This window comes from Aulostomus chinensis, chromosome 21 (genome assembly GCF_037954235.1).
Source record: "Aulostomus chinensis isolate RoL2024-O1b breed Wild chromosome 21, RoL_Achi_v1.0, whole genome shotgun sequence".
Lineage (NCBI taxonomy): Eukaryota > Metazoa > Chordata > Actinopteri > Syngnathiformes > Aulostomidae > Aulostomus > Aulostomus chinensis.
In genome coordinates this window covers 5,000,208-5,009,870 of record NC_141340.1, presented here as the reverse complement: position 1 = coordinate 5,009,870, position 9,663 = coordinate 5,000,208, and positions in this window count along the sequence as shown.

Genomic DNA, 9,663 nt, shown 5'->3' with positions numbered 1-9,663 from the left:
TGTGAGTCTCCATGTTCTCCCTGTTCCTGTGTGGGTTCTCTCTGGTACTCCAGCTTCCTCCCACAGTCCAAAGACATCAAGAGGGGACGAGGCTGATTGATACTCTAAACTGACTGTAGGTGTGGCTGGGAGAGCCAATGGTTGTCTGTCTCTATGTGTTGGCCCTGTGATGGACTGGTGACCTGTCCAGGGTGAACCCTGCCTCTCGCTAAGGCTGCTGGGATAGGCTCCACCCCCCCCCCCCCCTTAACAGGATAAGTGGATGGATGGATGGATGGATGGAGTTGCATATACGTTTCATGTGTGTTCCACTATTTGATTTTATCCGCAGGAGTTATGACAGTCTGTGTTAAAATGTGTGTTAAAACAGAGGTGACACACGGAGAGAAAAAAAAAAGCATTTCACATTTCCATGTCATTGTGAAAAACAGGAGTTTGCTCTATCGAAGCACCAGACGGCCCCCTGAGGAGAGCCGGTCAGGGGCAAATCAGGGAGTGTCTCAATCTCTTTTCGACGCCGATGGAGCTGGCATCTCTTTCCAATCAAGTGACTTTCACGACAGCCTCCGAATGTCCATGACACTGCAGAACTGCCCATCAACGGCCTGATGTTGAGAGAAATCAAAGTCAGGTCTTGGCCTCCTCTCCTCTCCCATTAGGCTCAGTAGCATCGGACCGAGGCCATGTTGTCAGTGTCACAGTGGATGCAGCATCCCCTCAACGATATGCACAGAAACATGAATATCTGCAGCGGAGCTATCATTTCAGGCAGCTTCACGACTGAAGTCTTTACCTTTGCACAGATTTCTGGTACTGGAGGTTAGTTGTCAAACAAACCTCCTGTACCAGAAAAAAAAAAAAAGTGAGATTGAAAACGTTGAGAGGAGAAGAAAAGAAGCTATAAGAAGGCTAGAATTACTGTGTCTATTTGAATTATACTGCCTAAGCGACTGTGGTAGTCAACATAAACGTTAATGTTCCGCTCCACACTAAAATCAGTCTGTTCACTTCCATGTTTGAGCTTCAGTGTTTGAGTGGAGTTTGACTGAATGTTGTCACGCACAACTACTGAAGGCTGAACCTCAACTCCCTGAACGGGTTAATATAGTCCAAATTAACTGGTTAGTGCATTCAGCAAAGTTTCTTAACGGACTGATATTAACTTCTTGTAACTTGACATGTTTTGGCAACTGACTTTTCCTCAGAGGTGTCACATGATGTCACCCTGCCCTGCCAGCTGATTTGAACACGTTTTGACATCCTGCTGTTTGCCCATTAGTTTGAAAAAGGACTGTATCCCAGGTGCCAGGAGGAGGGTGAGGAGGTGCGTCCTTGGAAGACTACAATAGGTTGACCAAGGTAATATTCTGTGACTAAAATAACCTCTCCAAGCCATCTTAAATCGTAGTGTAAGACAATGATCTGGCCTCTCGAGTGGTAGAAGTCTATACTGTGGTCTGCAGCCAATCATCGTCCAGCTAATTATTTAGCATGCCAGTGTTTCAGTTCCCTCTCTGTATGCTGCTGTGGCTCAGTTAGACCTGATTCGGTCTGCTCAGTGGGTGATTGTATCCTGCCCTGCAAACAAATAGCACCAAGGTTCGGTTTGGTCCAGACCAGGACCACCTCTTTCGGTCGGACCAAACTGTGATCCTTTGGCCTGGACCATGGTCCGAGGAACCTTTCAGAGCTACAGAATTACAGTTTAGACCAAACTGACAAGTCTGAAGATCCAGTCCAAACGAAGTAGGTGTGACCAAGACTCCTCCAGTCGTTGACATGCTGCCGCTCACTACCGTACTCGTCCAAAACTCCGGTGCAGTTGGATTGCAGTGAGAGCACAGCCTGACCCCAACTGCACCGAGCAAACTCCTACACCGAGGATTATGGGCTGTCTGTGCAGATCATTTTTTTCATACGTCAATGAAACGGCAGGTGACGTGACTTGGAGACGACTGACTCAGACCTCCGCTGAAGTCCCGAACCTGCTTCATGTCTGTCGATCATGCGCGGTGAAACCAAGCCGACTGGGGAAAAAAAAAAAATGTCAATTTTCTTCAGAGTAGTCAAACAGACTAGTTGAGACAGCAAAATGAAATCAGAAGAGGGCACATATGAAAGCAATTTTTATTGGCAAATGTATGAAGAAAACATTGAAACTCTTCATGTCCTAGGAAATCGGTTCAAGGGGCTTTGGAAAAGTCAGACGGTACATTTACTTTCCTGGCTCTTACAATGGAGGGAAGATGAGTGTGAAATGACAGTTGAAGTAATGGTGGAAGGTAGATGCAGCAGGAGGGACAGCAGCTTTGGTTACTGCCAAAGTTCTTAGCAGCATTGAGTTACAAAAGCCTCACGTCATTCAGGCTATACTCTTACATGGGCGTCCAAGGATCTTCAATAGCTTTCACATTAAAAGGCCGCAATATTTCATCAGCAAATGTCACTGGCCATTCACTAACAGTTTCATAACTCCATTGTACGTTGCTCTAAAAAGAAATCCTTCACAGCCTTCATTGAAACATGTGCAACTCAGTACAAGCTACTTACCATGGATGGACAATATGTTACACAACACAGTGTTTTTTGTTTTTTGGATACTGCAAAAAAGAAATGCGGTATCAACCCGTCCGGGGTGCCCAATGTCAGCTGGGATAGGCTCCAGCCCCACCATCCACCCCTCCACCCTGCAACCCTCAACACATAAGCGGTATAGACCATGGATGGATGGGCTCTCCCACGTTGGCCGATGGGTGGCTGTAGGTGACCGAGACAACTCTTCTTCTAATATGTGTGTTCCAGCCATGTGTAAAGTTGGCTATACCGCCATCCTCCGATTTAAATAGGAATTGCGCTGCCTGATTCATTTCCAACATTCACCCAATATGCTTAGCGCTCTCAGGAAGTGGTGGTCCTGCTCACTTCTTCCAGACGTCAGGGCAGGTGCAGAGAGACCCGAATGAAAGGAACGAATGTGTGGTTGGATCATGGCAGAGATTATGGAGATTTCCCAAGAAGGGAAATTTAAGAAAAAATGGTCAAGCAGGCCTTTGTGTGAGTAGGACGAAGCCTACAATCTAGAGACCTTTGACTGAATATGTATATGTGGTGATTCAATCAGCAAATGAAGAATAATCATATTGTGATGATTTAAAGAGGAAATACTGCTGGAATGGAATACAACAGCGAGGACAATATCCTGAATGTTTCAAGAGAGAGGGTTCTTCGTTTTACGGGTCAGTGGCAAACGCAAATACAAGTTAGTGAGGAGATTCATGCTCAGACATGTCACCATGTGATTGGTTGTCCTGTTCTATACCGTTACCTGGCTGCACCCCGAGGGGACCAGCGTTCCCAACACAAGGACACGTTCCTCTGTTTCTGTCTGGGAAACTAAAAATACCAGGAGACAGTGAAACCTCCCCGATGTATCGTCGCGTCTGTGTGGTGTGGCGTTTTTTGTTTTTTTTTATGGTTTAGTGAGTCGTTAATTAAAAAAAGATTTTGAAGACCCTTGGCGAAAAAATATTCAGGGCGGAAAAAAAAAGGAAAAAACTTGTAATGGTGATAAAATATATACTTTTTAAAATTTCAGTTTTTATCCTGAGAGAGATAATAAAATCACAATCAAAGGTCCTTTATTTCTGATTCTTGGTTTTTCTTTCAAGCAGAGCAAATTTGTGCAGCTTTTTATTCCTGACTTTGTCAAGTTCTTTTTTTTTTTTTATACAATTGTCAATATTAGAGATGAAGTTGTTTTTGTGCGTGTGTGTGTGTGTGTGTGTGTGTGTGTGATGTTTTTTTGCCAGGATCATTGTTGTAGGCGTTTTTGTTTGTTTTGAATATGCTGATTTCCTGCTGCTCAGTAATGCTTTGCTGTATAATTTTAATATTTCCTGACGACTTTTTTATTTCCCTCGCGCGAGTGAGGTGACTTACCTAAATGTCCTTTTTTGAAAATTCATACGCGCTTAACCTCCTTCAGGGAAGTCACACAAAAGCAGTCAGAGCAGGACAAAGGCCTCACTCCTCACTTCCAGCTCGGCACTACAGCTGTGACCTTACTGTATCAGCTACACCGTGTTCTCTTTCTATACCAGAGCTAAAAATCCCTGATTTCCTGACTAGAAAGAAAACCAGCAGGCTCCTGAGAGCTACAAACCATTTGTCAAGGTCACACTGAATTGTCCTGTTAGACAGTTTCCCAAGGTCCCGATCGGTGCCACATTTCCATCCATTCATTGCCTGTACGCTTATCCGTTAAGGGTTGCGGGGGGTGGGGCTGGAGCCTGCCCCATCTGACATTGGGCAAGAGGCAGCGTTGACCCTGGACAGGTTGATGCCGCATTTCTTTTTTGCAATTTCCAGAAAACTATGTTGTGTAACATATTCTCCGTCCATGATGAATAGCTTGCACCGAGTTGCACATGTTTCAGTGAAGGATTTCTTTTCGAGCAACGAACAATAGATTTATGAAACCGCTGGTGAATGGCCAGTGGCATTTACTGCTGAAATATTCCAGCTGGCAGGCGAAAGGCAAGGTTCACCCTGGATGGGTCACCAGTCCATCGCAGGGCCATGAGGATCAATTAGGGGCTCAGTATCTCGCTCAAGGATACCTGGACATGGTCACCAGGGGAGTGAGGATCCAACCAGCGACCCTTCGGTCACGAGATGGCTACGCCACCCCTGAGCCATGCCAAATTGATGAAATTTGGTGTAAAGGAGGAAGAAGTGATTGGCTTTTGGATGCGATCTGGGAGAGAGCGGTGTTGAGAAAAGACTTTAAGTTGGCCAAGTTTTAATTGCGCCAGCGAGCGTCGGCCGTGATGTCCGCACACAAAGACAAAGTTTAGGAATATCTGGGAAGATGCGTAAGTTACCAATTTGCTGCAAAAGAGGACACCCTTGTGCTTTTGCTCGCTTTGTTTTTACAAGAACACCTCAAACTTTTTTTGTGAAATTCAGCAAAAACTGTTCCACCGTAAGAACTGAAGCTATGCAGCAGAGCAACATTTGTCATCTCATTTGTTTGGTTGGATTCCCTTTATCATCCATCCATCCAGTTTCTTCCACTTGTTCCTGTTAAGGGTGGGGTTGCTGGAGCCTATCCCAGCAGCTACGGGCGAGAGGCGGGGTTCGCCCACACATAGAGACAGACAACCACTGGCTCTCCCAGTCACACCTACAGTCAATTTAGAGTATCAATCAGCCTCGTCCCCTCTTGATGTCTTTGGACTGTGGGAGGAAGCTGGAGTACCAGAGAGAACCCACGCAGGAACAGGGAGAACATGGAGACTCACACAGAAAGATCCTGTGATGGAGCCGGGGCTCGAACCAGGAACCTTCTTGCTGTGAGGTGACAGTGAGGACCACTGCACCACCGTGCCGCCTCCCTTTATCATGTTTAATGAAAACCTTTTCAGGCACAAATGGATACAGTAAAAAATACAACAGCACAGTATTTAAAGCAGATTTAATACTGGCTGACATTTTGGATTGCAGTTTAGATTTTGCTTTAAATGCTGACTCACAATGTTGCAGCACATCAGAATATGAATGCCAAATAGACGATACTGTCAATAGAAGCACTTTCTAATGGTTTGATAATTAATCCTCTAGGAGCTGCTAATTTAATTCCATAAATTTTAATCTTTCAAGATAAACACGAGCAATTAATCAAACCTTGTCCTTTTGATTTTGCCAGAAATACGTTCACCTACGCAAGGTTTATTCAAACTCTATTTTATTCACGCTTCACATTTGATATGCTTAGATGCTTGAGAAAAAACTCACAGCAAACTGACGAGGAAAACACGTTCTCAGCTTGCTTCATTTACGAACCTCAAGTTGCTGCTGCTTGCTCAAGGAAGGAAAATGGAAGCGCGTCGTGAGACGATTCACGTGATCCTCGCCTGCGTTGTCTTTGAGTGAGGAGCTCGCTCATGGGGCTGTGTGAGGAAAAAGACACCTTTAATAAAATAAATATAAGAAAGAAACTCGAAGTGACTCAAGATGATGTTGCGCTTTCCTTTTTGATTTTTACACCTCATAGAGTTTTCAGATGTACTGTTGTAGACCGCAGGGAGATGATCGTCTTCCCTCCAAACCATACTAATTACTGTCAGGCTCCTTTTTTTAAATAAAAGATAAATGAAGCCCAGTGGTGAAATGAAAGCTGTCTTATTCTTTATCAATCGTTGTGTATCTTTTTTATTTTCTGTCTCATCCAATTCCTTTGTTTCTTTCATGTGCAAATGGGGAAAAAAAAAATTCTGATTTACTGTTAAAATAAGAATTTGAAAAATACACTCCTTTTTAGAGCAGATTATTCCACATGACTGTGACTGAAGTTAGAGTGATGCTGCACCCGCGTTATTTTTTCTTAAAGTTCTCACAAAAAGGTTTCTTCAGCTCACAATACTTTTTCATTCTGCATTATTTCCTTTTGACTCCAGGAAGCAGAAAAAGCCAGCCACGTGCATTTGGCTTGAAGCGAATGGCGACTGATGCTTAACGACAGCAAAACGCCCCAAAAAATGGTTGTTTATGAACTCTCAAATTCATCATATTTACCGAGCTGCTGTGTTCTCGGTAATCCACGATAATCTCTCCGGTTCGGCGCTACCGTGAATGAGTGCGAGTGTGTTTGTCCAACTGTTCACCAGCTGTTTCCACTTGGAGCGTTTTTTTGTTGTTGTTGTAGTTTGTTTGTTTTTAGCTCAAATCAAAGTGTCTATGGTTAGCTGAGCACATGATAATCCACTTGGTTTGCAAACCGATGTTTTTGGGCGGTTATCCTGTTGTTAGCCGCCAAATGTCATTAGCTTCAAGTGAATAATGGGACGCTGGCTCACAAAGAAGTAGAGCAGGAGGTTTGTGAGCCACAGACACACTGAAAGGCGCTTTATGAATGAAGTATGGCTTTAATGTATCTCTGAATCTCTCCATTATCGCACCAGGTCACGTCACAGCAGGTCCGCTACGTTACCTTTTTGGACTTAGATTGTCATAAAAACTCCAACTTGGTATTCAATCACAGGGTTCAGTTTTATACCTGCTTAACTGATAAATCCACATAAGTGACTGCCAATACACACATTATTATACAGATCCACGGTCACACTGACCAAAATCAATTGAAATCTTTAATGTTTGAGTGTGTAATCTAGACTTCAATCCTCCGTTAATCCAGCCATTTAAAGCAGGATTGCCAGTGCAAAATGGAAAAACAATTTTTTTTTTTCTCCCTTTCTGTGAGGAGATTTTGAGCGACTCGCTGGCCAGCTGGGAGCTGGTGAGCCCTGGGTCTGCCCTGCAGGGTTCCCTCCCACTCAGTCAAAGTGCCTCCGGGGAAGCCTTGCTCGATCCAGAGGAGCAGTGTATCGACTCCCCGGGTTGCTGAGCCCTTCACGCTTTTATGAGCGAGCCAAGATGCCGTACGGAAGGACCTATTGGTCGCCGGTGCCAACAATCAAGTGGCTAAATTCTTTCACTTAGCATTCAAAAGTGGTGGCCAAACACTGACCAACAGAGCACGGTAATCGATGTCATAACTCTTTTTGACATTCGATTATGACACTGGGATTGAACTGCTGTCCAAAAGGACAATATGAGCTTCACACCGCACGTCTTGCGGCCTTTAGCTTCCAGCTTTTAATATCCTGTGAGTGTATAGCACAAAGAGGAAAAGGGACAAATCATGGTCCTGTCACTGTATGTCATTTCCTGCAGAATATCCTTTAAGCGTGAGTTTTAACACTTTTGGCCAAATGCTTGTGAGAGGGATGATTGATACCTGCCCATTGACCCCCCCCCCCCCCCCGCCCCCGTTCTCAAAAAGGGAATGTCATCAAATTTGGTACAAATTTGCATTTGGACATAAGGACGAACGTATGGTTTTGATGATACTACAATCATATTCTGTGTCCATGTGGCTTCCTTGGTGAGGCTAGGGATCGGCTCCCCCCGCTTTTCAGTTTACCATCTTTAGGCTCAACAGAAGCTTGACATTTACCATACAGAGAGGAGTATGACAGCGGTGCTCGCCCTAATATGCAAACAAAAACATACATCATCCAAAATTAACAACTAGTCCATCAGAATATCTTGGTGCAAGCAACGAAGAAGACAAAATTAGGAGATGGAGAACACCAACAATGTGAACACCACTTCTACTGAACTAAACTTTAGAGTAGATCTTGTAATCCCGAAAGTATTTCGGGCTCAGCTCTTTCCCCAGTCCACACAGCAGCCGCATTAGTTAACTCCCCTGGCCCTTGTTTCATCTGTTGAAGACCGGCGTAGTCATCCATGACCGGGACCAAATCTACATTCTTATTTCTGCAGAATGTGAGGCTTTGGGGAGTCTCCTATTCAGCACCTCCAACCAAGGGAGCGTAATCCCTTTATTATCTCTGGGATTGCTCCAGAGATATGAGTGGTTTTAAGCGAAATGATGGCATTGCTAAATGAAAGTATTGCCACTTTCTCAAGTATAATGCCAGATTTCACATGGGTTCACTGAAAGCGACATAAACAGCAAGCAGCATTCGTCCTAAAAAGACGCGTTCCAGTTTCGATCGTGAGTGTTGAGGTCAATTTATTTTTCCCTCACTGACTTATGTGAGGGTAGAATTACCGACCTTCCCTTCATATGCCGCTGCCAACCAGCATTAATCAGCCTTTCTATTGAGTGGCGACCACTTCAGGTGAAGGATTGTCGTAATAAACTTCATGAGGTTGTACATGATTTGATTGCAGTGAGTCATGTCTTGCTTAAATTCAGTTCAAATGGCTGGTTGAATGTATTCATGGATGCGCGCCTCCATCAGTCCAACTGCCATTCACATCCATGTTTGTCCGGGCTCATAAAATACCGAGAGCAATATCGACTCCAAGGGAATTTCATAATAAGTTTCTTGGGGAAGTCTCCATTATTCCCTTATTGAAAAAAAAAAAAAAAAAAAAGACTTTTCAGAACAGCTTTAAGATGTCAGATTGAAGTTTGGGATGTAAAATGTCATCAGTTTACTATTTCATGCCATTAGACATTAGTGTAGAATTCCCCCCCCCCCCCCCAAAATTGACCAAAATGTGTTTTGTGAAGTCACCTTGACGTAGAACACCATAATTATTCGGGCCACGCCTTTGTTATGGCACAAGCAAGTGTACGGGACGCACTCCAGAGCCGAGCTTGAGGTTACGGTACATGCTGCATAGGCCAGACGAGGCCCAGATGTGATGGCCTGGGACAGATATGGGCCATCGAAGGAGGACCTGCGGCTCAGAGAATGCAGTCGCGCTCATGCTGGGCCAACGCCATCGTTTCAAGGGCTGAATTGAGCCATGAGAGAAGTGAACTCGTCGTAGATGTGCGTCGCATTTGAGCCCAACTGCTAATTCAGCTCGACTTCAAATGTACTTTTGTGCCAAATCTGATGGAATTTACTCTCGGCATTCCAGAAATACTGTGTTTACAAGACCAAAAACATGTTTTAGGTCAACAACATCGCCGCTGAATTTGACTTTGCTGCTCTCAGTGAATGTATCAGCACTCCACTCCCCCCCCCCCCCCCCGCCCACATTTCTACTTCTTTTACTCGACATTTCAACTTTTTCTCAAAGTGCATAATGGAAAAAAACAACAGCTTCCTCCCCTCT